Here is a 25,968-nt window from a genome sequence, read left to right as displayed (position 1 = left end):
GAAGGTCCTGAGGATTCTTCACACTTGTGCTTGTAAAAGGGAAGATATTTTACATCTACATTGAGACCACTTTGAATGTGCAGAGTCAAATCTGTCAATAGTCTGTGTAATTACATATGTAATTGTATAATTACATATGAATAGCTATGCAAAACCAAAATAATAGCTGAGTTACGTCCCAGATCTTTTAATCTATCAGAACAAACACCTGCAAGCCATGAATTATTCGTCCTTTCTAACCTGTCATAATTTCCCCTTCCCTCGTAACGTCTCTCTCTCCCTCCTCTGTGTTGCTAATGGATTCAGATTCTTGCGTTGAACCTGCAGTTTAAAGATTAATGTCATAGCTGTTCCTGAAGGACAATCTGCACTAGCATAGAAAGAGAGAGAGAGAGAGAGAGTCAGAGACAGACACTGTCGGTTCCACTACAATGCTCTCTTTATTAACATCCATTAGAGATGGAAAGAGAGAGGGAACGATAGACACATGGTAGTAAAAGGCAAGAGAGTGGAAGAGGGTGCTCTTGCAGCGCTCATTTGTCCAGTGTTCTGTAATCTCTGGGACGTGATTAGCCCGCAAAGATAATTGCACATCTCCTTTAGACGCACAGGCAAAATGGAAAGGCTGGCCATTTCTTTTGATCAGCTGGACTAAAACATCCTGGCGCAGATCAATACGGGCATCATACAGCAGCAATCACAAAAGCACTTTGTCCTGCACTTGTGCATGCCCCAATGGAGTTATTGATCGACACCAAAGAACACAGACGCAGTGACCAGTGAAAAAAAAAAGGAGAAAGTTCAATTAACTGCAAAGCTTACATACAGTACATACAGAGACACGCAGAGGACACAAACCAGCACAGTGGATGGAGAAGCTCTCTGAAACAGGGCTGCGGTGATCAGCGGCGAAGTCGGTGACGCTGATTAAGAAGAAATGTTGACTGAGATTTTTACTGTTGATGCATTTACTTCAAAACAAAATCGCTCTATAATGCTTTCTAAGATTCAAGACCATTAGAGGTGAGTAGTAGTGGAGTCTGAGTCGAGACCAAGACTTTGTAGTAGTGGAGTCTGAATCAAGACTAACACTTTGTAGTAGTGGAGTCTGAGTCAAGACTGAGTCTTTGTAGTAGCGGAGTCTGAGTCAAGACTGAGTCTTTGTAGTAGTGGAGTCTGAGTCGAGACCAAGGCTTTGTAGTAGTGGAGTCTGAATCAAGACTGAGTCTTTGTAGTAGTGGAGTCTGAGTCAAGACTGAGTCTTTGTAGTAGCGGAGTCTGAGTCAAGACTGAGGCTTTGTAGTAGCGGAGTCTAAATCGAGACCAAGACTTTGTAGTAGTGGAGTCTGAATCAAGACCACGACTTTGTAGTAGTGGAGTCTGAGTCAAGACTGAGGCTTTGTAGTAGTGGAGTCTGAGTCAAGATCAAGACTTTGTAGTAGTGGAGTCTGAGTCAAGACTGAGGCTTTGTAGTAGTGGAGTCTGAGTCAAGACTGAGGCTTTGTAGTAGTGGAGTCTGAGTCAAGATCAAGACTTTTGGTAGTGGAGTCTGAATCAAGACCAAGACTTTGTGGTAGTGGAGTCTGAATCAAGACTGAGATTTTGTAGTGGTGGAGAGACTTTTTTGGAGTGATGCCATTGAAGAACCACATTTGCTTCCCTAAAGAACCTTTCACTGGATGGTTCTTTGAAGAAGTGTGAGTGTGAGATGTGTGTTTAAAGAACCTTCACAAAATTCTATAAAGTGTTATAAATGTTCTAAACCAAATAGAGGTTGGGCTTTCTTGATCAGTGCCATAGAAGAACCACTTTTATTTTCCTTAAGTAGAACCTAAAGGCTTAAAGATCCCTCAAAAGATGTAAAGCTTTAATTTTATGTTATATTTTACCAATTTAAAAGTTCTTCCTAGAACCTTTTATATAGTGGAGGTTCCTCAAACTTTTAAAATGTTATTCACATGCACATTTCACATTCACAAAAATACAGTTCTTTAAAGAACCATCCCTTAAATGGTTTATTAGGGAACAAAAAGTGGTTCTTCTATGACATTGTGTAAAGAAACGTTTTGGGCACCTTTACTGTAAAGAAGGACAGGAGAACCTTCATTCTCAGCAGTGTGATTCTTAGTCGCTGCCTTGCTCCGGGACACTGACGAAATGTTCCTGAAATGTGCTTTAGAGAGGATCCTTTGGCCTGTGACGGTGGAAAAAGCCCTAAAAGGAGCCGAGAGCCGTTGAGGGAAGTTTGATGTATGGGTGAACGTTTGATCGAGGAGAAGCACATCAGAGAGTGAGCGCACAAAATGGATCACCTCCTAGCTTTTATACACAACCATAAATTAGGCCAAATTTGTCACAAAGAACAGAGACAGAGCGAGACCGGAATCAGGACTGAGAGAACCACAAATAAAACAGTATCACAACATCTCATCCATTACACTGTCAAACAACTGCTGGGCACGCTGGCACCTGACCATATGCAGATATATAACACACACTAACAGGACTGATTTACTGTGACCACAGCGCACACACAGAACTATTCATGAGAACTAAACACATCCAGTGATGCACAAATGACAAAAGATACCAAAACATGTGGAAAAATGATACAACTGGTGAAGTAATCCCTCACTTTTTGCCCAAACTTTTGTTTTTTTCCTTCCAGATTTAACAGATTCCACTAGTTCTCCAAAATTATTGCATAATTCATACAGTAAAATATGAACAAAGATGTTCAGAGTGGTTTGGTGTGAAATGGTTAATTGTAGAGAAACTTACTGACTCTGATTTCTTTACAGTGGAGGTGATAGGAACCAGGGCTACGTGTCTTCTGGGTGTTGGTGATGGTAAAAAAATGGGGACTATTTTGCCTCACAACTCCCTGAATGCACCCCTCTCCCACCAAGAATGGTCTAAACCATATGTTTTAGACTAAAACTATTGTAAAACAATGTCTCAGACATCAGGCAATGTGTTCATAACCATTTCATGTAAAGTCTTCATGTGAGGAGGCATTAAGCTCTTCTTACTACTACTATTAATATTAGTAGTATAATAATTTTGTAGGTAGTTTGACCAGAGGAGGATGGGTCCCCCCTTGTGAGCCTTGGTTCCTCCCAAGGTTTCTTCCCCAGCTCTGAGGGAGTTTTTCCTTGCCACTGTTGCCCCTGGCTCGCTCACCTGGAGGATTTACATTTCATGTTAAAACTTTGTCCTTAATTGATTTCTGTGAAGCTGCTTTGTGACAACATCAGCTGTAAAAGCGCTATACAAATAAATTTGACTTGACTCGACTTGACTCTTCAGACGTCTGGTTCCTATCACATCCACTGTGACTCAGTAAGTTTCTCTATAATGGCGCACTTCATCAAACCACTTTGAATGACTTCACATCATAACGACTGAATTATCACAGTTAGTTTTTACTAGAAAATCAACAAAAGGTGTAATTTGAGCAGGGGTGCCTAAACTTATGTATAAGACCGTATAAATATTTGTCTAGTATCCTGTAGTTAAGTGCAGATGTAAAATTTTTTTGGGGGGAATTTTATAATTCCAGTCTTATTACATATTAAGGCTTATTATTCAGTAACTACAAGGACTTCAATGCAAACTAGTTGAGCTAATCTGAGGTTATAGAAGTGTGTAATAAAACTTCGAGCCTGCCGGCGGGCCCAAGGCCTGTTAATGTTTGGGTTACAGGAAATTATACCGTAGTTAGTTATGAATTTTCTTTAGTATCACTCTGTCTTATTTACCTGTAACCTAGCAACAACAACCAGTTGATAAAAAGTAACAGACACAACAAAGTAGGACGTTTATTACAGGTTAGAAGCTCACAGGAAAAGAACTGTAATAACACTTTGCCCTAACAGTAAGTGATGCAAATGAGCAGCAACACACCCAGAACCCTCACACTTAAAAAAGATGGTTCTTTAAGGGTCTTTAGTGAAGACAATGGTTCTATATAGAGCCATGAGCACTCAAAGAACCGTGCTTAAAGGCTCCTTTGCATGGTGAAATGGTTTTTGGTGTTGCATATTTCTGAAAATGGTCCTATATTGCACCAAAAGGATTCTGCAATTGTAACATGTCAAGTTTGCAATGATGAAAAAAACCCTTTTTGGTGCTATATTAGAACCTCATTCAAAAAGGTTCCATATAGAACCCATTCTCCATCAATGTGAAGAACTATTTCACCATGGAAGAACCCTAAATTATGAGAAGGTCCTTTAGGCCTTAATAAAGGTTCTTCACACTTACAAATCTCTTTATCAAACATGGTTCCAAAAGTGGTTCTTCTATGGTATTGCTCAAAGAGCCCTCTGTGGAACCTTATTTGAAGAGTGAAGGTGTTAATTATTGATTATTGCCATCAGGCCAGGAAGGGTCAAGAGTGGTTAAGTGATACATTCTTAAAAAATATGGTTCTTCAAGGGTTAATCAGTAAAGAGAATGGTTCTATGTAGAACAACGAACACTCAAAAAACCCTTTACATCATTAAAGGTTCTTTGCATTGCAAAAGGGTTCTTCAGATTGTTGGAGAATGTACGATAGATGCCTCTTTTCAAAAGGGTTCTACATAGCACCAAAAAGAGTTCTTCTACTGTCACGATGACAAGCTTGTAGCTGGTTCATGTCTCATGCTATTAGCTGATCATTCCAGAGTTTATTTACATTCTGACTTGTTGTTTCCAGAGCAGACTTCCTGGAGCTCTATTTTTCTTTGCTGAGTGTGAATAAACACTGTTGTTAATTAGTTTTTGGGTCATTATTTGTTTCAAAATGTAATAATAATACAGGTGTATGCAAAGCTTGAACACCCCCAATCAAATTACATTTTGTTGATTTTCTAAATGAAAATACTGCTAACGCATCCTCTACAGAGTTCATGGCTTTAAAAGTTGAACAAATTGGAAAAAATAAGTCATAGAACATAAAATGCACCACGACTTTTGCACAGGCCGCAATTTTTGGTTTTATGCTTCTTTTACTTTATGTTGAGTTCAGCCAACAAACAGTAATTGTGCATTAAAACGTGCAGAGGCGTGTTCGCTGTAGAGGATGTGTTCATTTATTTTCACTTAGAAAATCAACAAAATGTCATTTGACCGGGGGTGCCAAAACTTTTGCACACGACTGCATTTATAATGAAACTGTGGTACAATCACAATAATGCAGAGCCCGTGTCTCAAGGTTTAGCACTGCCTCTTGTATAGTACTGAACTGCATATCCTCACAGGGATGATAAAGTTACCACTGCTAAATGCTCAAATATGTAATAATAAGCTCTTTGTTTTTGTCGTCCAGTCAGCTTTCCACACTGTGCAGTGATCTCATCTCACACTGCTAACCGTTTTACCACCTCTTTAACAGAAGAGAAAAGCACTTGCCTGAAGTGCCAAGGACATCCCTGCATGCCATCCTGCAAACACGATCTGCATATTTCCTGGCATTCCTGCATATTCAACAAGTTCTCATGTATATTCAGGAGCCTCTCTGATCTTCATAATGGCTCTCCAGAAGTGAGGATGAAACGATGACGGGATGAGCAGCAGGAGAGCGGGTGAAGGAGAAACTCTCAGTAAATCAGGGCGATTAACTGTGCGACGTGCAGGAAGATCTCAGAGTTAAAAGTTCAGAGGTATTAGGGATGCGTGATACATCGGCGGCCGATAGGGAATTAGGAAAGTCTGGGAGGAGGAGCTTCGGGCTGGTCCTCCTGCCATATTTTAGGGAGAGTGACCTTCATTTTACTAACATTTCTCAGATTTACAAGATACGTCACATCATCAGTATTATATACACTAAGAAAGGGGTTCTCAACCTCTTCTGCTCCAAAGCCCACCTGTTTATAAATACAAAGAATAGCGGCCCACAGGAAACTAAGCTCAACTATTTAAATACAATTTCGGTACCACTTTACTGTAGGGCACTGTTTATAAGGCTACATGTCACCTACATAAGCCTGTCATGATAACTGACGTAACCCTACATAAAAGTTTATAAATGCTTATTCCAATTGCCGTCATTTGCTACGAAGGCTACATTTACCAATTTTGATCAAAGTTAGCTAAAGTAGCCCTTATGACAGATGATGCCTATTGGAATAAGCATTTATAAACATTCATATAGGGTTATGTCAGTCATCATGACAGGCGTCATGGGACGGGTTAGGAAAGGGCAAGTGCTACACTCCTAAAAAACATGGTTCTTCAAGGGTTCTTTAGTCAAGAAAATGGTTCTATATAGAACCATGAACACTCAAAAAACCCTTTACATGATTAAAAGTTCTTTGCATTGCAAAAAGGTTCTTCAGATTGTTGAAGAATATATTACAGATGGTTCTCTATAGAACCTTTTTGAAAAGGGTTCTATATAGCACCAAAAAAGGTTCTTCTATTCTTATGATGATAAGCCTGTTAAAATAGAGGAACCCTTTTTGGTGCTATAAGGTTCTATATAGAACCATCTATACCACTTTTTCCATCAATCTGAAGAACGCTTTCATGATACAAAGACCCATTAAGGCATGCAAAGCGTTCTTTAAGTGTTCATGGCTCTATATAAAACCATTTTCTTTATTAAAGAACCCTTGAAGAACCATCTTTTTTGAGTGTAGAGATGGATGTGGATTTTTTCTTCATTGGAACATCCTAAACTTATGATTCCTCAAACTCTTCATGAGGTCAAATTGCTCACCGTACAATCAGACCAGCACCATCCAGTGGAGTCTTTCAATAACATCCATCACATTATCCTTTTAGAAATCAGCAGTTTTTGTATTGACTTTTCATTTTGGATGAGCTCCTCTTTTTAATTATACTAAAATGTTTAATCATTGTAAAATTAGATTCTCCTGTTAATGAGCTTGTTCAATTGTGTGAAAAGCAAACACCTCTCTTTGAATAATTATCGATAAGCTCTGTTTACTAGATGACAATGAACCCATTTAAACACATGGATTATGGAGAGTCCATCGTAATTGCTTTCGACAGGGGAGTCCTCACTCAACGTGTAATTTAGACTAAGACTAAAGTTACTTTATATTTAGAAACCATCCCTAAAGAGACCAGACTAAGGATCTACAGCAGGGGTCTTTAATTAAAATTCAATAAGGTCCAGCTAGAGAAAATTTCCTCAAGCAAAGGTCCAGAACATCATAATGTCTAAGCTGCATTATGTTTCAGTGCCATATACTGTATATTGAAGTAGCCTAGTAATTATATCAACATCTTGTACAGTCAACAACTGAATATCAAATAAAGTACAATTCAGTAATATTTCAACAACATTTACTGTCAGTTTCTCTTTTTAGATCACGTCATGTGAAATAACTTCCCTCTGACTCACTTTCTTCTCTGACTGCTGTTTCTCGCCTCGTCCCTCCCCTGTGTGTCCCTCACTCACTCGAGTCTCAGTGCTCATCGTAATGCACAGATCTGGTTGGCTGAGTAGCGTCACGTGTGATTTTTACAACGCATGTGATTGGTCTGTGAGTCTCCTGGGCTGCTAAACCTACCGGAAAGGCTAGAAAAGCTATACCGATTAAAATAGGACCACCCCATCGAAATTAAATAATTCTCCACAGTTTATCGTTTTAGGTCCAGATCCGCATAAGACAGCGTCTGGGTCCGGACTCGGACTGCGGTCTGCCTGTTAGTGACCTCTGATCTACAGTGTTCCACCAGTCAATCTTCACCGTGCTCTGCAGAGCTTTAGATCTTGGAGGAGAGAGAGAAATGCAAATGGATGATGGGAGATGGAGTCCTGAGGGACTGAGAGGTAAGAAGCTGTTCAAAGTGGAGATGCCCTGGCCAATCAAAGGACAGGATTTACTGACGATCTCAATACCTGTGCAATAGCGTCTTTACCTAATAACAAGATGTCTGCTTCGTAGCTGACCTCTTTCCTTTAAGTCACAGCCACACTAGACCTCTGCAGCTTGTGATAACTGGCATGGTTGGAGGCAGAGGGGTGTCTTGTGTGCAGCTGTGGTTAGCCAAAGAGATAACATAGCAGTTAGCAAGCTGGCTAACTCACTCACCATAAGTGACACGACAAACACGACAGGCAATTCTATCAGGTCACTGTAAGTCTATTCTTGCGACAACACAGAGCTACACAGTAATCTGTAGCAAAAAAGTGCTAAGGGGTGACCTGAGGGTGTGCAGCCATGGTCAGCCAAGGAGATAACCTAGCAGTTAGCAAGCTAACTCACTTACTACGAAGAGTAAAAACATAAACATGAACTTAATTATATCAGGTGACCATATACTTGTGACAGTGCTCCACAGTACACAGTGTAAATATCTGGCATGGTTGGCGGCAGTGAGGTGACGTGTGCAGCTGCAGTTAGCCATTAAGCTAACATTGCAGTTAGCAAGCTGGGTAACTCATTTAAACAAACAGAAAAGCCACAAAGGTAAAGATAATAATAAAGTCTCCTAATTACTGTGTATCATACAGTCTCTCTTGGATATGTTTATTTATAGCCAGTTGGGAGGAGATGGTAAGATGTTTGCACTTTTTGATTGGTTACATAAGCGATTCCTACATGGAGAACTGCCACTCAGTAATGTCTTGTAGTTTTATCAGACACTAGGGGGCGCTCCTGAGCAAGTCTAAGTCTGTATAAATCCTTAAATATTTTAAATAGAAAAATGTGTTCATTTCCTGAGTGTGAATCGCTTCACTCAGCCAATGAGCTGATCAGCTCGCCAACCAATCAGCGCTCAGAGACAGTGGGTATGCTGACATCAGGTTTGGCTGATTATGCTTTGCGTAAATGGAAAATGTTTTCACCAAATACTGTCATCAAAAACCGAACTGACAAAACCACCCAATGCAGCGCTTGGTCAGTGTCTACTGTGAAAGATGAATGTGTGTGACCAAGTACACGACACCCTCATCACCCTCCTTGGACGCTAGCGTTTCCAACATGGCCAGGAGGAGCCTCTGGTTAGCAGAAATCACAGGGTTGCAGGGCATGAATTAAATACGCACTACTTCTGTTGGAGACCAGCCTGTGAGCACTTAGCCGCAGGTAATAAACGACCGGAGGCTTTGTCACTTCCTCTTTGCCTGACAAAGCGGTGGCACAAATGCATTACCTTTTACGCATATCATTTCTCCAGAACTTCCTGTCCTCTTCTCTCACTCTCTCACTCCCTCTCTCGTCCTGTTCTGGTCCTATGGCAGCTTCTTGGCAAAGAGCCACTCAAGTCAACCAAGCACAAACGCTAACAACTTACAGCAAAGGAGAGCGGCTGGGTAAATGGGCTGAAGATTCTGGAAGTGTAGAGGAAGAGTGCGCAGTCATTTGGTCTTTGCTAGCATGCACTGTTCAGTGTTAGCTGCGTGAACTATGAGCAGTGTGGGCCAGGATAGCTAGCGCTGTGTTTGAAATGCCTACAGCATGACTTTTACCTGATCCTGAGAAAAAGTAACCGTATAAAAGTTAGCCTGGAGGTTAAAACTTCAGCATTAGTCAAAAACAGGCACAGAGCCCAGTTAGTTATAGTAGCCTTAACTAACTGGGCTCTGCACCTGTTAGTTAAGGCTACCTCTCAAGAACAATGTAAAAGGTGTGTTACTTTGTCATGGGAAACCCAATCTTTTTATAAAAAATTTAACGTAATCAAAATGTTTTAAGAAAATTTTTCAACCGATACTTCGATGACAAGCCTATGGGAATCACAGAACACTATTATGGGGAACGGAAACGGTCCCTACCACCTACCATCACAAGGAACAGGAATGGTCCCCTAAACTCTATTCCCTAGAAGGGAACTCTGTAGAAAACACGATTATAGGAAATAAAACATTTTGATTAAAGTTAAGAGTTTCATATGTCAACGTTACACAGGTTTACTCAGCGCTTGGCAACAGCAGTCATGTTCCATCACATTCCATCACATAAACATGCATAATGCTATCAGTCCGCTGTCATCACTATGTTTGGCGCTGCCTGAACACATAGGATATAAAATGTAAAATAATAAAATTGCCATTGTAGCGTTATGTGAGTTGACTCAAAGTGCTCCTCAGAGAAGTTGTGTGAATCTTTAAAATAAACCAAGCATTATGGGTATTCCGTGTCCGCTTGGGTACCTTTGTTTGAACATTATTTACCGTTGTGCATTATGGGGTTATAAGATTACCATGGATATTCCACTATTTGTTTGGACCACTACAAACTAGAATACTCAAAAAAAAAAAAAATACTACACTATATCGACAAAAGTACTGGGACACACCTTCTAATTATTGAGATCAGGTGTTTCAGCCACACCCATCGCTAACAGGTGGATAAAATTAAGCATAGCTTTGCAGTCTCACTAGACAAACACTGGTAGTAGAATGGGTCATACTGATGAGCTCAGTGACCATGGTGTAAAGCTCTAAAGCCACTGGACTCTGGAGCAGTGGAAACGTATTCTGTGGAGTGATGAATCAGCTTCTCTATCTGTCAGTCTGATGGACGAGTCTGGGTTTGGCGAATTTCAGGAGAGCGTTACCTGCCTGACTGCACTGTGCCAGCTGTAAAGTTTGGTGGAGGAGGGATGATGATTTGGGGTTGTTTTTCAGGGGTTGGCCTAGAACCCTCAGTTCCAGTGAAGGGAAACCTTAATGCTTCAGCACCAAGACATTTTGGACAACTATAAACTTCCAACTTTGTGTGAACAGTTTGGGGAAGAACCTCTTCTGTCCCAGCATGACTGAGCCCCAGTGCACAAAGCAGCTCCATAAAGGCATGACTGGGTGAGTTTGGTGTGGAAGAACTCGACTGGCCGGCACAGAGCCCTGACCTCAACCCCATCACACACCTTTGGGATGAACTAGAGCGGAGATTGCGAGCCAGACCCTCTCGTCCAACATCAGTGTCTGACCTCACAAATGCTCTTCTGGATGAATGGGCAAAAATTCCCACAGACACTCTCCAACATCTTGTAGAAGCTTCCCAGAAGAGTGGAAGCCGTTTTAGCCGCAATGGGGGACCAACTCCACATTAATGCCTATGGATTTAGAGTGGGATTCATAAAAGCTCCTGTGGGAGTAATGTGTAGGTGTCCCAATACTTTTGTGCATATAGTGTACAAATAAAGGTATAAAAGTGCCAAAAAGGGTTTCTTTAGAGTGAAGCAATAGAACAGAGGAAGCCAGTTTCCAATCCCAGATTGTAATCACTGTAGATATGATACTAGATGGATAATCAGTTACATCAACAGCTCACTTAACTACCAGTGATCGCAAAATTCAGGCCTGGAAACTGCATTCAAGAACCTTGACAAAATCTTTAAAGAACCTTTCAAGTGATGTTTGTTAAAGAACCACTTTAGTCAATGAGATGTTAGTGTGAAGACCTTCTTAAAGTTAAAAGAACCTCAACATAATGGAAATGTCCTAAACCGATTACATTATTTTTCCTAGAACCATACTTCCAAGCCAAGAACCATTCAGGAACCTTCATTTTCAAGACTTTCTTAAATCAGATGTAGTTTGGGACATCAGTCTATATCATTGGTCAGCAACCTTGGTCTTGGAGATGTACCTTCTGACCACAAACTGCCACACCTCCAGCTAATTAACCTCTTCGGAAGTCTCTGATTGGCTGAATCAAACGCAGTAGTGTTTGGTAAGAGGGGGCAGCATGTTACATGCAGGTTGGAACTAAACTCTGAAGAAAGGTAGGTCTCCAGGAGGAGGGTTGGTGACCACTGATCTAGATTGGATACATGCTTAGCAAAAAGGGTTCTATATAGCAGTGGTTCTCAAACAGGTCCTCAGGGACCAACAGATGGTCCACATTTTTGCTCAAACCCAACTCACAATGCATACAGATAGTATTATGGACCTTTTGTGGGTTTCCTGAAGACTGGTTTGAGAAGCACTGCCTCCAAAAAGTTTCTGTGACTTGTAACAAGAGCAGAACCCTTTTGGGTGCTATAAAGAACCATTTTTCAGGTTCTTTAATGAACCTTATACAACAGGTTTTCCATCATAGACAGTGCAATGAAGTCAAATAGTTCCTTGAGTTGTCATAGTATGTATGTATATATAAACATAACCATTTACTTTACAGAAGAACCCTTGAAAAACCACTTTTTAGTTGTGTAGAACCTGATCTAAAACCATGTGGTCCTCAGCACTGTTGGATTTCTCATTGATTCCAGGCCTTTTTCATATTTCCACTCATCACTGAGCTCTCACTGTACACCTGATTACTGAAACATCTGCACCTGAGAATTTCCTCTCAAAGACCAAAACACGAAAACGAGGTGTGGAGACAATACGCAGCCAAGTTCCCCGCATTCCGCACCAAATACACCCGCACCAATCAAAGCAAAGACACGGCACGCATACGCAGCCACTTAATTTTGCTTTCAAACATGACACTGGCTGTTTTAAGTTCATTCATGCGTAATACAATTTACCGCTAATAGGCCTCATTGCCTCGTTGCTGATAAAAAGCTGCACCGCGACAGAAGCGGTAAACGAACTGAGGGTTGTGGTGTCAAACGAGGTTGTTTTTCTCTTCCTTCCTTTCTTTTTTTTTTGGTTTCTAAGCCCTCTTCTGAGCCGGAAAACTCAGTCCCAGCAGTTGCGGCCCGTATCGAACCGGGCGCTGAGGAAAACACATGTTGCTTAATCAGGCCCATGCAAAAACAATTACTAAAATCCTATAATCAATATCAGTGGACCAACTATAAATCCCACGAGCTCTAGAAAAAGAACGAACAAGTGCAAATTGGCCGGCTCTTAGAAAATAGAGTCCTCTAGATAAGCTTTATCTTCTGCTATTAGTTACACTTGTGTGCTGTTTAAGCCAGTGGATTCGAATGAGGGAAAAAAACATGTTGAAACTAATAGAGGAGCAGGAACTTAATGACAAAAGAGAAGCCGACAATTAAAGATTGAGATAATGAGAGACAAATGCGGCGTGCGCTAGAGCTCCAGAAAGAAGTGTTGGCCATTATTTTATTAATAGTATTTGATGAGTACAATGATTTTGATACAATATAAAAAGGCAGAAAAATTTATTATCTTTGTGTACGTTTACATACTATAACCAGTCATAATTCATTTTTACACGACCATTTTCCAACCTCTCTTTATCCCTTAGAGTTAAACAGGCTTGTTAATGTGCCTTTAAGATTAACATGTGTGAATGTAAATGAGCTCTGCTCTGCTGGTTGCCTTATTAAAAAAGGAGTCCAGGCTGAATCACTGCTTATAACTTCAGCGCTTCAGGTGAATGGGTGGGGTTATAATAAACTACATGTCGCTGCTTTTTTTTTTTAAAGCAAATGAAGAATATTTAAATCCTTCATTTCGTCAAGCATGTATTTGGTTTCAGAAAGTATTTTGGTATCAAAAGTGTTTTCCTGCGTCTCGCTGTGACGCTGCTCGCTTATTTCCAGTACAGCAGTCCGTTCCGCACATGCACAGCCTGATAAATCTGAAAGAAATCAGAGTAAGAGTTTATATGCACTGAGAAATCTGATTACTGAGCTAAAATCCGGCTCTATTTATCAGATTTCTTAATAAGATTTCTAGACCTTACTCTGCTCTAAGAAATCAGAGTGTGCTGTTTACACGACCAGTTGAATAATCAGATTATTAACAGCGGATTATTAAATGCACTCAGTGTTTACATACTACATTAAACTCTTGAGGAAAGCTTGGTTTTCCGTGATATGGGCCCTTTAAAGTTCATGACAAATTTTGTGGAAATTTAAAGAGCTCACATCCTACAATTTTCTAACATACATACATTATTTGTATAATATATAATATATAATATAATATAAAATATATAATATTTTCCCCTGAGGTCCCTTTTGATGTTCATGTCCAAAAACCTCATAATTTGTGACCATTTCCCAGCTTCTCTTTATCAAACAAGCTGTCCTGTTACTGAGTCTTGAAGGCTGATATTTGTTATAAATGTAAATGACATCTGTTCTGATTGGCTGCCTTGTTCAAAAAGCCATCTTGGCTGAAACACTCTATAACTTCAGTGTGAATGGGCGGGGCTAAACTGCTTTTTGCTTTTTTTTATGACATCACAAAAACAATGGACCGATTTTCCAGCTTAGTTTCCATTTACGGACTGTATAGACTGAAGAGTGAACGGTATTTTTTGAAAACTTTACATACAATATCAGGCTGTTTCATCCAATGAAATGCAAGAAAATGTACAAAATACGATGAACTTGCCCTTTCTCTGCTTTTGCCAATGTAGGTAATTCCCATCCTTACTGCAGCTGTAATATTAAAAGGTCACTCTGGCCAAAATGAAATATTTACCCAACATGCCCACTTGCATCCTACAGTGGGGCTGCAGTCATATCTAGAGTGAGAGTTTCTGGTTTAAAGACGAAAGTGGGAGAAATCTGAACTGTTCGGGGTGGATTTTTGGGGTCAAGCTGTTTTGAAATGTGTTTATTTGCATTAGCTGGCAAATCGAAAAGGAAGCCAGACAGCTAACATTATTGCTAAGATGCCCAATATCTTATTGCAGCTGTGCAACTCTAGTAACTGTGCTCAGATCATCATTACAGTGGCGAGAATGGATTTTGCGCTTCTCCAAAGACAGAAAATGACTCAGGTTGATTCAGGTGAGGAGGACAACAAGGTAAAAGCTAAAGCTATCTAGATATCTATATATCTATATATATATATAGATATCTATTTGGCTGCTCTAGCTGAGAAACGTAAAAACATTGTGCTAAATATAGATAGAATCACTGTTTTCTTTAGGATCATGTTCAAGATAAGAGTTACACTGATGGTTGTATTTATTAGCCTATAGCTAAGTGGCTAGGCTAGCTGTTAGGACTGCTTGGCACCACAGGGATTCCCAATGGCTACATTAAGTATTTGCATAATGCATGCTGGGTAGGGTAGTTTGAGAACACTGATAAACATAAAAATGATATAAAATCATGAATTCTGTCAAATTGACGAGGCTTTAAGCTCGAGGCTTTAAGACAAGCGCGGTCTGTGGAAAGAGGATCCTAAAGCTCCAACCGGAGAGATAAGGGAAGAACATGTGCTGACAGTCGACAGAATTGGTAACAGAAGCAGTCTGGCTGCTATGATACTTAACCAGACCTGTCAGAGAAAAAGATTACCAGGAGAAAAGGGGCAGGCCGGAGGCTCATGTTTCAATGAACTACAATTCCACAGATACAACCCCTCTAATCAATAACGCTTGATGTGGCTCACAGGGCTGAACCCTTTCTCCACCTGCACTGTCACCTCCTCTTTCTTCATTTTCTCATGCTGAAGGTTTTCCCTCAGCTGTCCGATCCCTAAACTCATACTGTTCGCCCCGACACAGGACGAGACTGATATCATACAGGAGGGTGTGTGTTCTTAACCCTTAGGTGTTACTGCTGTTTTGCTATTAGGTTCACATTACATATTTATGTATATAATTTAGGGATTTTTAAAACAAGCGCAGTTAATCACATTATTTTGTGTAGTCACGATTATTCACATTTGGTTATTGTTTATAGATACTCATATAGCTATAATAAAATGCATCGCTTTGATATAGGACAAAGTCTTCCTTTGGGGTCAAATTTGAGCAAATATTAAAAAAAGAAACATCGCAATTAATCACAATTAATTTGGGTAGTTAGTCATGATTATTTACATTCGATTATTGTTTATAGCTACTCATATAGCTATAACAAAATGCATTGCTTTTAAATGGGAAAAAGACTTAATTTAGGGTCAAATTTGAGCATTTATAAAAAATAGACACATGACTAATCGCAATTAATCACGATTATTTTGTGTAGTTAGTCAGATTAGTCACATTTGGTTATTGTTTATAGAGACTTATACAGCTATAACAAAATGCATTGCTTTTAAATGGGACAAAGTCTTACTTTGAACAAATATTTAAAAAAAAACAAATGTGACTAATAGCAATTAATCACAATTATTTTGAGCAGTTAGTCTTGATTAATCGATTTATGTATTATTTGCGCAAATTTAACCCAAAAGAATTTTTTTTTCTCAATTAAAAGCAGTGCATTTTGCAAAATAAGCTAAATCAGGATGTATTTATCACCTTTCACACAGTTTTCATCACCAGTGTCCAGTGAGAGCAACAGTGTCTGCATGTTCCAACCAAAATCACGGTTCAGCTCCTCCCTGACTGTTTTCTCTCACTGACGTTCATACAGCTCGTGGATTCGTGTTGCAGTGGAGGTTTTTTCGGTTTGTCCATAGGTCTCCCATGAGCACTGTCCAGCACAGTCTGCTGAAAGTGCTGAAGGTTTCGCTTTAAAACCCAATTGAAAGCTGTATTTTAACAAAAATAAAAATACAGATTCTATCAGAGCAACAAACAGACAGAGTGATTGAGATGCTGAGATTTTGTATCATAATCACAGGTGAAGCGCTGAAGGCCGTTTTCCCCACAGGGTTAATTCAAGCCCACACAGCCCTCCTCCTGCGTCTCCATGACACGCCAATCGGCCTCTCCCTCTCGCCTTACACTGCATAATACATGAGGAAAGTGAAGATGAAAGATGAATCATTTATGCTCATTATGTCGGTAAATAAAGGCGCGCAGGCGACAGCGGCTAAGAGAGTAAACAAATGTTGTCCTCCTTTGTTGTCCAAACACATTAACCTCGGGTGGCTTCGCCGGGTGAGCGCGATCCTCCGGGACGCTAACCGGGCTGTTGCAGTGAGAAGCGAAGACGAGACGCGACCGGCAGAGTCGTGACCCCGGAGGCCGTGGGGTCCTGACCCTCCCAGAAGCCCCCCTCACACTCAACTCCCTCTACAAGTGGTTTAAAAGCAGAAAGAACCAGCGAGAGATTTCCCCTCATCTCTCTCTCTCTCTCTCACTGTCTCTTTCTCTTTTTCTCCATCTCTCCTTCGCTCCCTCCTTTTCTCTCTCTGATTCCCTCCTTCTTTCTCCCTCTCTCGCTCTTTCCTTCTCTTTTGATTCTCTTTTTCTATCCTCTCCATTTCCTTTCTTTTCTTTTTTCTCTTTCACCCTTTTTCTTTTTTTTTCTATCCTCTCACTCTTTTGTATCCCTCGCTCTGCCTTTCTTTCTCACTTTCTTTTTCTCTCCTCTTGCTCTCTCACCCTCCCATCAGTCTCTCGTTCCCTCCTTCACCGTCTCTTTTTCCCTCTTTCTCTCTCTCTCCCTCCCCATCTATCTACTCTCCCTCTCTCTTTTTCTTTCTCTTGTTTTTCCTACTTTCCGTCTCTCACCTTTTCTCTTTCCCTCTTTCTGTTTCTCTTTCTCTAGCTCTTTTTCTTACTCTCTTTCTTTTTCCATCTCTCCTTCGCTTCCTCCTTTTCTCTTTCATTCCCTCATTCTCTCTCTCTTCCTCTCTCACTGTCTCTTTCCTTCTCTTTTGATTCTTTTTTGATCCTCTCCGTTTTTCTACCCTGTCACTTTCTTTCTCTTTTGTCTCTCATCCTTTCTTTTTTCTACCCCTACTTCTCTCTCCATCTCTTTCTTTCTATCCTCTCACTCTTTTGTATTCCCTCGCTCTCCATTTCTTTTTCTCTCTTCTCCTCTCTTCTCTTGCTCTCTCCTTCCCTCCTTCACTCTCCCTCTCTCCTTCTCTTTCTATCCTCTCTACTGTCATTTCCCTCTCTTTCTCTCTCCTTCCCCATCTCTCTACTCTCCCTCTCTCTTCCCCTTTTTCTTCCCTCGCTCCTACTTTCCGTCTCTCACCTTTTCCTTCTCTCCCTCTTTATGCATCTCTCTTTTATTCTTTTTCTGTCTTCTCCCTCTTTTCTACCCCATGGCGGCCTTCTTTTCTCTCTCCCCCTCTCTCATTTTCTACCGCACTCCTTTCTCTCTCTCACTCTCTCTCATTTTTCCTTTCACTCTTTTGTCCCTCGCTATCCCTTTTTCTCGCTTTCTTTTTCTATCTCTCTCTCCCGCTCTTCTCTTGCTTTCTTTTCATCCCATCTCTCTTTCTCTCTCCCTCCCTCCTTCCCCTTTCTCTACAGCTCCCTCTCTCTCCCCTTGCTCTTCCCTCTCTTATTTCTCTCTCTTCCTTCTGCCTCTCTTTTTCTATCCCTCCTTCTCTCCTTTTTCTGTCCTCTCACTCATGTACCTCACTCTCCCTTTCTTTCTTAGTTTCTTCTTACTATCTCTCTCTCCCTTCCATCTCTTTACTCTCCCTTTCTCTCCCCTTTTTCTACAGCTCCCTCTCTCTCCCCTTGCTCTTCCCTCTCTCTTTATTTCTCTCTCTTCCTCCCACCTCTCTCTCTGTCTCTCTCCCTCTCTCCCCTTTCTCTACAGCTCCTTCTCTCTCCCCCTCCTCTTCCCTCTCTTCTTATTTCTCTCTCTCTTCCTCCTGCCTCTCTCTCTCACACTCTATCTCTGCCCTGCTCTCGTGACCTTTTCAGTGAGTCACCAGCACACAGAGTGAGAACATGTTGAGATGGTGGTCTCTTCACAGCTTCTCGACACGCTTCTGCTTCCTCTGTCTTCCGTTTCGCCTTTGACCACCTTTTTTTTCTACTGAGTTTTGTAAAAAATATCTTTTGAATCAATGAATTTTCTACTGATCAATGGAGACTTTAAACACTCGTAGCGTCCACACAATAAAGCCTTCATGCTGTAGGAGGCGCCATCAAAGGCTGGAGAAAATCTCTTTCTTGCTTCAACAGCGTAGCTCCTGAAGAACCTGGAGCTCATTCATTCACAGTGAAGAACCTGTTACTCACTGACAGACGTCACTGATGACAATCAAAGCAATCACTCGAGATCATGTGGAACATTTCCTCATGATAACTGCATTGTTCTTCTGGCCCACGCTCCCCATTGACTCAGACTTTCGATGCCTGGATGAGTGAAATGTTCCTAATCACTCCAATAGTGTCCAAAAGTATCTACACAACTGTATCAGCTGGATCCTGCTTCCGAAAATCAAAGGTATTAAGAGGGAGTTGGTCGCCATTTTCTGCTATAACAGCTTCTACTCTTTTAGGAAGGCTTCCCACTAAATCAGTGGTCGGCAACATGCGGCTCAGGAGCTGCATGCGGCTCTTTTACTGCCCTGTTGTGGCTCCACAACACAATTAGATTAATCTTCCTTTGCAGTGAAATGAAGCTCTGCTGATCGTTCAACACAGTTTTAGGAATAAATGGTCTTAAACGCTGGAGTTAATGTAGAACTGCTAATTCACCCTTTAACCCTGAAGGTTGGCACACAGACTGCTGGTCAGATAGCAATGCAGACAACAGTCTCACCGAGCTAGCAGCTAACGACAAGGCAAAGAGAAAGATTTAAGACAAGCATCGATAATTTGGAAATGAATGGACTTATTTGCATTTATAATCACTCCAGCTGGTTTACATGCGTTTAATCTGCAACGAGAAACTGAAAAACACTATAAAATCGCGAAGCTGAAGTCAGCTTCTCGTTCGAATTGTCCCGTTCCACCTTAAATGGTGCAGCACTAACATTCTGGCGCCTCAGGCACCATTTAAGGTGGAACAGGAAAATTCAAACAATAAGCTGGCGAATGAGAAGCGACTTCAGCCTTGAAAAACATCAAACTTTGAGAGACATTTTACAAGAAACTGTTCTACTTTTGTGGAAAAGTTTCCTGCCGGAGATGTGAGAAAAGCAGCTATAGCTGAGCTAAAGCTTAAAGCAGAGCAAAGTAAGTCTGCATTTTTGTTTATAATTTTTAGTTTATACTAGTACATCAGCACATACTGAGACACATTTACAGGCAGGACGGTAAAATGGACGTAAAATGTTGTGGCTCTCAAGGTGGTTTGATTTTTGTTGAAAGGACAAAATGGCTCTTCTTAATATTTGGGTTGCGCCCCCTGCACTAAACGATGGTTATGATTCCATTCAGTCACAAGCTCACTAGGCTGATGTTGGCCAATGAGATCACAAATTGCACTCCAGCCCTCCTCAAAGGGGTTCAATGGAGCTTCAGCTCCAGCATCCAATGCTGGGGGGATTTACACCCCTTTAGTCGATGCTTAGCACTGGGTGTGGTTCATGGCTCTGTGTGCATTCTCAGCAATGGGTGCACATTAAAGTAGCTGAACTCACTCATTATAAGGGTCACCTAGAGACTGGTGGACATGCAGCCTATGTCACATGACATGCAAGTATGTTCCCGTCCCACAGCAGTGAACCACACTCTGAGGAGTCGCTCTTGTAAGCACAGATGCTGTATGTCACTTCCATTGAAGCGTCAAGCTCTGAATGGGAATGAAGCAGAATGGGCACCAATGGTAGTCTTAGTTAGAGGAATGGTAGGAGGCTGGAGTAGTGTCTGTTTGTATTAGTGGACTTTGTATAAAGTTGTTGGACATTGAAATAGGACTGTTTAGCTTGTAAAGTAGATAAAAGTGTTGCGTTCTACATTTTACGACAGAATCTTTATTACACCCTCACAAAAATGGTACTTTCTGGGAAGATCCAGTTGTGTCAGTGGGTATCATCAGTACCTTTAGTTAGGGAACATAATTGTCCCCAAGTTTGTTGCAAAGATTTATTAAGTTACAATAAAGTAAGTTAGCTATGAAAAAGTACAAAGTACAAAGGTTTTTCTCTGGGTCCACCGGTTTCCTTCCACAGTTCCAAAGACATGCGGTCAGGAGACTCGGAGATACTAAACTGCCCCTTGGTGTGAGTGTGTCTGTGTAACTGCCCTGTGATGAACTGGTGGCCTGTCCAGGGTGTTTTCTGCCTTCTGCCCAATGACCACTAGGACAGACTCCAACACACCCTGCAACCTAGGAGGATAAACAGCTTAGAAGATGAATGAACGAATTCGACTGTCCTCTTTCTGCAGGCCGCAGTGGCCAACTGTGATGTTTTTAATTTATATAAGCAAAATATCTTCCCCTGTAACTTTGTTATCAGATCAACAAGGACTCTGTGTGGAATGTTGGGACTCTGAGTTGAGCTGCTAGTGAGCAATGAGGAGCGAAAGGGGAAGAGTGAGAGTCCCCTGCTGTGCAAACAATCCACATCCTTCCACAGAGACCGCCATGCCGAGATAAAATGGACAACTGCAGCTTTTTTGGTATAAAAGCAGCATCTAAACACTCGCTTGCTCACCTACAAAGGTGAAAATCAGTTCACTTCCTTCCAATTAAACAATATGAAATTTTATTTTCTTCAATGTTATTGAAGAAAGAAATGCATAATTCATTTGATGCACCTCCAAAACAGGCACACGTTGATTTTTCTGCCTACTTTGAAAAACGATTTAAGACCATGTTGCACCGTCAAGAGAACATTTGCACTCCTTGGGATCATCTTTTTTCTATCAGTGTACCCAAACACAATCAATCAATCAACCAATCAATCAAAGACAGCCAACATCTTTTATGATATTTACAAAAATGCAAACATTTGACATGAAAGTCCAAAGCAATACGTACGTATTAGTGCAGCTAATGAAAGCTGCTCCTTCCTTTCAGCTGGAGCCCGGTTTGTTCCGGCACTCAAAGTAAGTAAACGCGTTTAGTGGTTTTCGCTACAGTGGGCTGGCTGCCCTGAGGACTCCACACAGGCTCTGAGGGACACGACGAGTGTGTAAAAGCAATGCTAAGCTGAGCGCCTCTAGCCTCAGGACACTTCAGCATGTGGTCAGCGTGTCTGGCCAACTGTATGTGGATGAGGGTTTGGTTAGACAGGTCTAATAACAGGGCTGGGATCACTGAAATGAGGGATAAAGTGGCAGCTTTAGCTGAATGAGTGAAGGTGAAGACTGTAGCTATTCATTTAACCCATTAAACTGCAAACTCACTGCTGGCACTCATCATTCAGCAACTACTAATACCTTTATAGGTGACATATAAGATATGTTGCTGTGAGAGTAAGGAATTGGAGTATGTATACAGAACATTATAGTAATACAGATACACTAAACAATATAGAAAGTAGGCTTTGAACTACATGTTGGAACATTGCTGTGAGGATTTAATTGCAGGAAATATGTTGGATGATTAGTTCTGGATCACAAACTCCACTTCAACTCAACCCAAAGCTATTGGACGGACCTCCATCACTCCAGAGAACACAGTCCCACTGCTCCACAGCCCAGTGCTGGGGGGCTTTATATCCCTCCAGCACACGCATGGCATGACATGACATGGTGACATTAAGCTGCTCCAGCCCATCCCATTCTATTGGTTATTGGTCAATGGAATTTATATATATATACATACATATATATAACAAAACCTTGTATCTCCATTTTTGTTGTTTTTCAGTTTTTGACATAATGTGAAAATGCCTGCTGCCCTTTTCATTGTGTGTAAATTTCATGAAGAATGGACCAACAGAAATGGCCAAAATATACTGGTTCCATTGACTTATATTAAAAGTAAAGTAGGTTTTTTCCTTCTCCTTTAAAGGGACCATTTTGGACATATGAGGTTTTGTTCCAACAGCAGCTCTGTATATATATCACATTTCACTAGATGCCACCTTTACACACTATACATCATATAAACCAGTACAACACTGTCACATTTTCTAGAAGTTTCAAAGCCCAACCCTTATTCTTCAGAACAGAAGTAGTACGCGGTTAACGCAGGTCACATCAGCTTCATTCACTTTTACCAAAAAGTGTAATAAAGCCATCTAACTGAATAAAGGCCTGTTCGTTACGATTTCAGAGCTAATGAATCATACCTGCTGACGTGTCACTGCGCTGGCATTGATTAAGCAGTGTGGAGAGTTTTTATGACACAAACACAATCACAGCCCCTCTGCCTGCTAATCGTAATTTCTATTAAGATAATTGATCAGCTGGGGTGGGTGGCTTGACGACCTCTGATGTAACGCTCTGCTGGGGCACATTCTAATCGGCCAGAGGCCATTAAAATGACCGCGGAAAAGGGAGTGGACTGTGGCCAGGCTGCCACAGTTATGGAGCAGGGGTACAAATAAAAAAACAAATCAGATCTATTCATGCACTCACCAAGCAAATCAAGCACTCAGTTCTCTGACAGTGCTGGGCGTCTATGGGGGATGTGATTAGAGAAGAATTGACTGGGTCTCCACAATAAAGAGATGAATTGTAGCATGAGCTAATGAGCTGTCTATCTTTCTATATATATATATATATATATATATATATATATATATATATATATATATATATATATACACACATATATATATATATATATATATATATGCTGTATTTATGCTGTATATCCATTTCATTTGATATCACAAGGTTTGAAAAGAGGTGACGTATCATAGGAAACATGGTTTTATGTCTTTAATAAAGGTGTTATTAATCATAATATTGCACTGATATTTCTTGTATGTGTAAAGCTCAGTTATAACAACGCATATCATGGACAAAACCTATATAGACAGTGATATATATATATATATATATATATATATATATATATATATATATATATATATATATATATATATACCTGTAACACTGTCAGCACTGAGGATGAAGCGCGAGGTGGTCGGTTCAGATATTTGACGTTGCATCGTAGAATAAACCGTGCGTGTGCGCGCGTGCATGTGAATGAGCGTGCATGCGCGTGTGTATGTATGGGAGCGCGAGTTTGTGCGCGTGTGTATATACGGATGCGCGTGCAAGTCCGTGTATATGCGCGTATATGTGCGTGCGTGCGCGCGCGTGCGTGTAATGAACAGCAAATTAGGCCCCAAAAACATTGCTTTTCACCGCCTGTCCATCACTCACAGCTCAGATAACGAAGCATCCCAAGCACGCAGAGGGAGCAGGGCTGTCCTCTGTCCGTCACACACACACTCCACACACAATCCACACACACTCCACACACAATCCACACACACTCCACACACACTCCTCAAACCCCTCGACAAAACAGGGGGGATTCTCAAACATTTGCGTCCATCCTGCAGCAAAACTGAAGCCTTTTTCCCCCTTTTCTCCAAAACTGCAGCGCGTCTAAGTTTTAATTCATCCGCTGCACGCGCGCGGACCACCAGCATCACGGCTGCAGTGGAGCTTTCAGAAGGCAAAAGTAAGCGATGCATCGGATGCAACCCCCCCCCTCCCTGCGCCCCCCCCCACCTCCTCTCCTCTTTAATAAAGGCTCAGGCTGAGATGCGGCCACTCCTTCAAGCAAAACGGTGCAACTGGTTTATTCTCAGTCATTGAATTTCAGACAAAAGCAGGTGGGAGAAGGAATCGAGTGGGGGGGGCTGAACCTGCGTTTGGGTTCTCCTCAAACAGATGGCTGTTTGTTTGCAATGCATGGCATAAATGCGTTCATCTTCAAGCGAAGAAAGAGTCAGCAGAAGGTCAGAAACGAGCAGAGTTGCCAAACAAAACGAGGCTCCTGAGACTGGCTGGAAGATATCAGCTCACAGCGCGCGAGCGCTCTCCAAATGCCAGCAAAGTTCTTAATGCTCTAAGCCTTTCCATTCATACCAGTGGAGCATATATATATATATATATATATATATATATATATATATATATATATATATATATATACACACACACAGAGGAATATTGAATGCTACTGGACAGTAAAGCTGGAGCCGCTCCGCGCGCAGCCCATCTGCGGTAAGCTGCGCCTTCATACGGCTCCAGTCTGACAGCGCGAGGCTTTCGGCACTGATACCTATCAGTTGCGTTCTCGTAGTTTGAAACGGGATCCGGCGGCACGGACACTTGCAGGGCTAACTGTGGCTTGGAGCATCATGCATATTAAAGGCTAAGCAATGCACTAGATTAAGCATTACAGCATGCACAATATTATGCACTACATCGCGCGCTACGGTAAACTATACCATGCTTTCCTATACACTGAACCACTGTGCAACGTACTACATATGCATTCACTACATTAGACACCCTGCCATGCACGCTAAGCCCTACATAGTGCACGTTTGCACATTTAAACCGCGTGCACAACCTTAAATGCACGAGCTCGAGCCACCATCCTGGCTGCCACAGACTGTAACCAAGCCCACCACCTCGACAAAGTCCTCAAAGTAAGTCCTGAATGGGAGACATTGAGGCAGAACCGCGCGTGCAAACCGCCACCGCCTAGCGCAATAAGCGGAGTACGGAAAAAGCACAGCCGCGCGCACTTGCTGCAGTTGATTAGCCCGCTCTCGCGAGCCGAACGGTGAGAATCAGCCTTCCACGCTCGCGCTTACCTTTTCAGCGTCCGCGTTCTTCTGTCCGCTTTTCTTCGTGCACTACTATGAAAAAAAGCCCCCGTTACATCTTCATGTTCACAACGAAAAGAAAGAAAACGATAATCCCGTGCGCTCGTGCGTCCCCGCGGCAGATCCAGGCAGGCTGAATAAAAGGTTTAAATCCCCCGGACGGTGTGTGTGTGTGAGCGCGCGCGCGCGTGTGTGCGTGCGTGTGCGTGTGTGTGTGTGTGGACCTGCTCTCCTTCAGCTCCAGCTCAGAGGAACCAGGGAGAAACCACAGCTGGGGAAGCAGGAATGATGTCATGCGCACCCCCACCTTCTCTCCTCTCTCAGTCTGCCTCTTCCTCCACCCCTCTGTCCCGGGCTCTCGCTCTCTCTCTCTCTCTCTCTCTCTCTCTCGCTGCCCCTCCCACGGAGTGATGAAGTCATGCTCGTGCACACGCCCCTCACTCCTCCAGCCCTGTGGCCTGCTCATCATCAGCCTCGCCCTGGCTGGACTCAGCGCAAGCAGGTAACGGGGAGGAAGACCCTCTGGGAATCTTCCTGCACTCATACAGAAGAGAGGAATTAGCGCTTCTTAAAGAGGAAAGACGGCAGACGCTTTAAACGCATTAAGCCGTGTGGATGGGGTGATGGACAGAGCAGGAACGCGCAGATTTCTGAGTGAAGAGATTTTGTGTTCTTTACAATTACGTTTCAAACAAATTCACTATTTGCCGAGTGTTAAGTAAAGAAATGATCTGGATGATTTCTGGGTGAAGAAATGTTCTGAGTGAAAAAAAAAAAAA

The 25,968-nt window shown here is 41.7% G+C and overlaps 1 protein-coding gene across 1 annotated transcript in view; it reads right to left on the bottom strand.

Moving 5' to 3' along the window:
- Positions 1–25,497, bottom strand: part of ptprsa (protein tyrosine phosphatase receptor type Sa) — a 358,543-nt gene extending 333,046 nt beyond the window's left edge. Inside the window, exon 1 of the mRNA XM_036587418.1 lies at positions 25,178–25,497. The gene's annotated coding sequence lies outside the window, so the exon portion shown is untranslated. The remainder of the gene's footprint in view (positions 1–25,177) is intronic.
- Between the last annotated feature and the right edge of the window lie 471 nt (positions 25,498–25,968).

This window comes from Colossoma macropomum, unplaced genomic scaffold (assembly GCF_904425465.1).
Source record: "Colossoma macropomum unplaced genomic scaffold, Colossoma_macropomum, whole genome shotgun sequence".
Taxonomy (NCBI): Eukaryota; Metazoa; Chordata; class Actinopteri; order Characiformes; family Serrasalmidae; genus Colossoma; species Colossoma macropomum.
This window is presented reverse-complemented; position numbering and strand designations above follow the sequence as displayed.